Source organism: Colletes latitarsis, unplaced genomic scaffold, assembly GCF_051014445.1.
Source record: "Colletes latitarsis isolate SP2378_abdomen unplaced genomic scaffold, iyColLati1 scaffold0018, whole genome shotgun sequence".
In the NCBI taxonomy this organism is placed as follows: Eukaryota; Metazoa; Arthropoda; class Insecta; order Hymenoptera; family Colletidae; genus Colletes; species Colletes latitarsis.
In genome coordinates, this window is record NW_027488369.1 from 6,775,000 (window position 1) to 6,781,707 (window position 6,708).

Here is a 6,708-nt window from a genome sequence, read left to right on the forward strand (position 1 = left end):
ACGCAAGTTAGGTCAGGGATAGGTCTGGGATTCTCACTCATCAGACTCATACCTTCGCATTCTTCTCATACTTGTTGCACTGATCCTGGGCTTTTTCTGGATTGCATCACATAGTAATGTGGTACCACACTGAAACAGTCGATTAAACCCGGTTTCGCTCAATATTTTAGAGGATAACGCATGTAAGGTCTAGGTTAGGTCTGGGATTTGCTCTCATCAGGTTCATTCTTTCGCATATTTCTCATACTTGATGGCTAGATCCTGGGTTTTTTCTCGTTTGGATCACGTAGTAATGTGGTTCCACACTGAAACAGTCAATGAAACCTGGTTTCCATCAATAATTTAGAGGACAACGCAAGTTAGGTCTAGGTAAGGCCTGAGATTTTCACTGATCGGACTCATACTTTCGCATTTTTCACATTCTTGTTGAACGGATCCTGGGTTTTTTCTGGTTTGGATCACGTAGTAATGTGGTACCACACTGAAACGGTCATTCAAACCTGGTTTCGATCAGTATTTTAGAGGATAACGCTAGTTAGGTCCGGGATTGGTCTGGGATTTGCCCTCATCAGGCTCATACTTTCGCGTTTTTCACATTCCTGTTGTACAGATCCTGGGCTTTTTCTGGTTTAGGTCACGGAGTAGTGTGATACCACACTGAAACAGTCGATTAAACCTGGTTTCGATCAATATTTTAGAGGATAACGCATGTTAGGTCTAGGTCAGCCCTGGGAATTACACTCATCAGACTCATACTTTCGCACACTTCACATACTCCTTGAACAGATCCTGGGTTATTTTCTGGTTTGGATCACATAGTAATGTGGTACCACACTGAAACAGTCGATTAAACCAGGTTTCGATCAATATTTTAGAGGATAACGCATGTTAAGTCTAGGTTAGGTCTGGGATTTTCACTCATCAGACTCATACTTTCGCATTCTTCACATACTTGTTGAACGGATCCTGGGTTTTTTCTGGTAAGGATCACGTAGTAATGTGGTACCACACTGAAACAGTCGATTAAACCTGGTTTCGATCAATATTTTTGAGGATAACGCAAGTTAGGTCTGGGATAGGTCTGGGATTTGACCTCATCAGACTCATACTTTCGCATTCTTCACATACTTGTTGAACTGATCCTGGGTTTTTTCTAGTTTGGATCACGTAGTATTGTGGTACCACACTGAAACAGTCGATTAAACCTGGTTTCGATCAATATTTTAGAGGATAACGCAAGTTAGGTCTGGGATAGGTCTAGGATTTGACCTCATCAGACTCATACTTTCGCACACTTCACATACTCCTTGAACAGATCCTGGGTTATTTTCTGGTTTGGATCACATAGTATTGTGGTACCACACTGAAACAGTCGATTAAACCAGGTTTCGATCAATATTTTAGAGGATAACGCATGTTAAGTCTAGGTTAGGTCTGGGATTTTCACTCATCAGACTCATACTTTCGCATTCTTCACATACTTGTTGAACGGATCCTGGGTTTTTTCTGGTTTGGATCACGTAGTAATGTGGGACCACACTGAAACAGTCAATTAAACCTGGTTTCGATCACTATTTTAGAGAATAATTCATGTTAGGTCTAGGTTAGGTCTGGGATTTGCTCTCAACAGGCTCATTCTTTCGCATATTTCTCATACTTCATGGCTAGATCCTGGGCTGTTTCTGGATTGTATCACGTAGTAATGTGGTACCACGCTGAAACAGTCAATTAAACCTGGTTTCGATCAATATTTTAGAGGATAACGAATGTTAGGTCTGGGATAGGTCTGGGCTTCTCACTCATCAGACTCATACTTTCGCATTCTTCTCATACTTGTTAAACTGATCCTGGGTTTTCTCTGGTTTGGATCACATAGTAATGTGGTACCACACTGAAACAGTCGATTAAACCTGGTTTCGATCAATATTTTAGAGGATAACGCAAGTTAGGTCTGGGATAGGTCTAGCATTTGACCTCATCAGTCTCATACTTTCGCACACTTCACATACTCCTTGAACAGATCCTGGGCTATTTCTGGATTGGATCACGTAGTAAAGTGGTACCACACTGAAACAGTCGATTAAACCAGGTTTCGATCAATATTTTAGAGGATAACGCATGTTAAGTCTAGGTTAGGTCTGAGATTTTCACTTATCAGACTCATACTTTCGCATTCTTCACATACTTGTTGAACGGATCCTGGGTTTTTTCTGGTTTGGATCACGTAGTAATGTGGTACCACACTGAAACAGTCGATTAAACCTGGTTTCAATCAATATTTTTGAGGATAACGCAAGTTAGGTCTGGGATAGGTCTGGGATTCTCACTCATCAGACTCATACCTTCGCATTCTTCTCATACTTGTTGAACTGATCCTGGGCTTTTTCTGGATTGCATCACATAGTAATGTGGTACCACACTGAAACAGTCGATTAAACCCGGTTTCGCTCAATATTTTAGAGGATAACGCATGTAAGGTCTAGGTTAGGTCTGGGATTTGCTCTCATCAGGTTCATTCTTTCGCATATTTCTCATACTTGATGGCTAGATCCTGGGTTTTTTCTCGTTTGGATCACGTAGTAATGTGGTACCACACTGAAACAGTCAATGAAACCTGGTTTCCATCAATAATTTAGAGGACAACGCAAGTTAGGTCTAGGTAAGGCCTGAGATTTTCACTGATCGGACTCATACTTTCGCATTTTTCACATTCTTGTTGAACGGATCCTGGGTTTTTTCTGGTTTGGATCACGTAGTAATGTGGTGCCACACTGAAACGGTCATTTAAACCTGGTTTCGATCAGTATTTTAGAGGATAACGCTAGTTAGGTCCGGGATTGGTCTGGGATTTGCCCTCATCAGGCTCATACTTTCGCGTTTTTCACATTCCTGTTGTACAGATCCTGGGTTTTTTCTGGTTTGGGTCAGGTAGTAGTGTGATACCACACTGAAACAGTCGATTAAACCTGGTTTCGATCAATATTTTAGAGGATAACGCATGTTAGGTCTAGGTCAGCCCTGGGAATTACACTCATCAGACTCATACTTTCGCATTCTTCACATACTTGTTGAACTGATCCTGGGTTTTTTCTGGTTTGGATCACGTAGTAATGTGGTACCACACTGAAACAGTCGATTAAACCTGGTTTCGATCAATATTTTAGAGGATAACGAATGTTAGGTCTGGGATAGGTCTGGGATTCTCACTCATCAGACTCATACTTTCGCATTCTTCTCATACTTGTTAAACTGATCCTGGGTTTTCTCTGGTTTGGATCACATAGTAATGTGGTACCACACTGAAACAGTCGATTAAACCTGGTTTCGATCAATATTTTAGACGATAACGCAAGTTAGGTCTGGGATAGGTCTAGGATTTGACCTCATCAGACTCATACTTTCGCACACTTCACATACTCCTTGAACAGATCCTGGGCTATTTCTGGATTGGATCACGTAGTAAAGTGGTACCACACTGAAACAGTCGATTAAACCAGGTTTCGATCAATATTTTAGAGGATAACGCATGTTAAGTCTAGGTTAGGTCTGGGATTTTCACTCATCAGACTCATACTTTCGCATTCTTCACATACTTGTTGAACTGATCCTGGGTTTTTTCTGGTTTGGATCACGTAGTAATGTGGTACCACACTGAAACAGTCGATTAAACCTGGTTTCAATCAATATTTTTGAGGATAACGCAAGTTAGGTCTGGGATAGGTCTGGGATTTGACCTCATCAGACTCATACTTTCGCACACTTCACATACTCCTTGAACAGATCCTGGGTTTTTTCTGGTTTGGATCACGTAGTAATGTGGCACCACACTGAAACTGTCGATTAAACCTGGTTTCAATCAATATTTTTGAGGATAACGCAAGTTAGGTCTGGGATAGGTCTGGGATTTGACCTCATCAGACTCATACTTTCGCACACTTCACATACTCCTTGAACAGATCCTGGGTTATTTTCTGGATTGGATCACATAGTAATGTGGTACCACACTGAAACAGTCGATTAAACCAGGATTCGATCAATATTTTAGAGGATAACGCATGTTAGGTCTAGGTTAGGCCTGGGATTTTCACTCATCAGACTCATACTTTCGCATTCTTCAAATACTTGTTGAACGGATCCTGGGTTTTTTCTGGTTTGGATCACGTAGTAATGTGGGACCACACTGAAACATTCAATGAAACCTGGTCTGGATAAATATTTTAGAGGAGAACGCATCTTAGGTCTGGGTTAGGTCTAAGATTTGCCCTCATCAGGCTCATACTTTCGCATATTTCTCATACTTCAAGGCTAGATCCTGGGCTGTTTCTGGATTGTATCACGTAGTAATGTGGTACCACACTGAAACAGTCAATTAAACCTGGTTTCGATCAATATTTTAGAGGATAACGCAAGTTAGGTCTGGGATAGGTCAAGGATTTGCCCGCATCAGGCTCTTACTTTCGCATATTTCTCATACTTCATGGCTAGATCCTGGGCTTTTTCTGGATTGCATCACGTAGTAAAGTGGTACCACACTGAAACATTCAACTAAACCAGGTCTTGATAAATATTTTAGAGGCTAACGCATGTAAGGTCTAGGTTAGGTCTGGGATTTTCACTCATCAGACTCATACTTTCGCATTCTTCACATTCTTGTTGAACGGATCCTGGGTTTTTTCTGGTTTGGATCACGTAGTAATGTGGGACCACACTGAAACAGTCAATTAAACCTGGTTTCGATCACTATTTTAGAGAATAATTCATGTTAGGTCTAGGTTAGGTCTGGGATTTGCTCTCATCAGGCTCATTCTTTCGCACATTTCTCATACTTCATGGCTAGATCCTGGGCTGTTTCTGGATTGTATCACGTAGTAATGAGGTACCACGCTGAAACAGTCAATTAAACCTGGTTTCGATCAATATTTTAGAGGATAACGCATGTAAGGTCTAGGTTAGGTCTGGGGTTTGCTCTCATCAGGTTCATTCTTTCGCATATTTCTCATACTTGATGGCTAGATCCTGGGTTTTTTCTCGTTTGGATCACGTAGTAATGTGGTACCACACTGAAACAGTCAATGAAACCTGGTTTCCATCAATATTTTAGAGGGCAACGCAAGTTAGGTCTAGGTAAGGCCTGAGATTTTCACTGATCGGACTCATACTTTCGCATTTTACACATTCTTGTTGAACGGATCCTGGGTTTTTTCTGGTTTGGATCACGTAGTAATGTGGTACCACACTGAAATGGTCATTCGAACCTGGTTTCGATCAGTATTTTAGAGGATAACGCAAGTTAGGTCTGGGATTGGTCTGGGATTTGCCCTCATCAGGCTCATACTTTCGCGTTTTTCACATTCCTGTTGTACAGATCCTGGGTTTTTTCTGGTTTGGGTCACGTAGTAGTGTGATACCACACTGAAACAGTCGATTAAACCTGGTTTCGATCAATATTTTAGAGGATAACGCATGTTAGGTCTAGGTCAGCCCTGGGAATTACACTCATCAGACTCATACTTTCGCATTCTTCACATACTTGTTGAACTGATCCTGGGTTTTTTCTGGTTTGGATCACGTAGTAATGTGGTACCACACTGAAACAGTCGATTAAACCTGGTTTCGATCAATATTTTAGAGGATAACGAATGTTAGGTCTGGGATAGGTCTGGGATTCTCACTCATCAGACTCATACTTTCGCATTCTTCTCATACTTGTTAAACTGATCCTGGGTTTTCTCTGGTTTGGATCACATAGTAATGTGGTACCACACTGAAACAGTCGATTAAACCTGGTTTCGATCAATATTTTAGAGGATAACGCAAGTTAGGTCTGGGATAGGTCTAGGATTTGACCTCATCAGACTCATACTTTCGCACACTTCACATACTCCTTGAACAGATCCTGGGCTATTTCTGGATTGGATCACGTAGTAAAGTGGTACCACACTGAAACAGTCGATTAAACCAGGTTTCGATCAATATTTTAGAGGATAACGCATGTTAAGTCTAGGTTAGGTCTGGGATTTTCACTTATCAGACTCATACTTTCGCATTCTTCACATACTTGTTGAACGGATCCTGGGTTTTTTCTGGTTTGGATCACGTAGTAATGTGGTACCACACTGAAACAGTCGATTAAACCTGGTTTCAATCAATATTTTTGAGGATAACGCAAGTTAGGTCAGGGATAGGTCTGGGATTCTCACTCATCAGACTCATACCTTCGCATTCTTCTCATACTTGTTGAACTGATCCTGGGCTTTTTCTGGATTGCATCACATAGTAATGTGGTACCACACTGAAACAGTCGATTAAACCCGGTTTCGCTCAATATTTTAGAGGATAACGCATGTAAGGTCTAGGTTAGGTCTGGGATTTGCTCTCATCAGGTTCATTCTTTCGCATATTTCTCATACTTGATGGCTAGATCCTGGGTTTTTTCTCGTTTGGATCACGTAGTAATGTGGTACCACACTGAAACAGTCAATGAAACCTGGTTTCCATCAATAATTTAGAGGACAACGCAAGTTAGGTCTAGGTAAGGCCTGAGATTTTCACTGATCGGACTCATACTTTCGCATTTTTCACATTCTTGTTGAACGGATCCTGGGTTTTTTCTGGATTGGATCACGTAGTAATGTGGTACCACACTGAAACGGTCATTCAAACCTGGTTTCGATCAGTATTTTAGAGGATAACGCTAGTTAGGTCCGG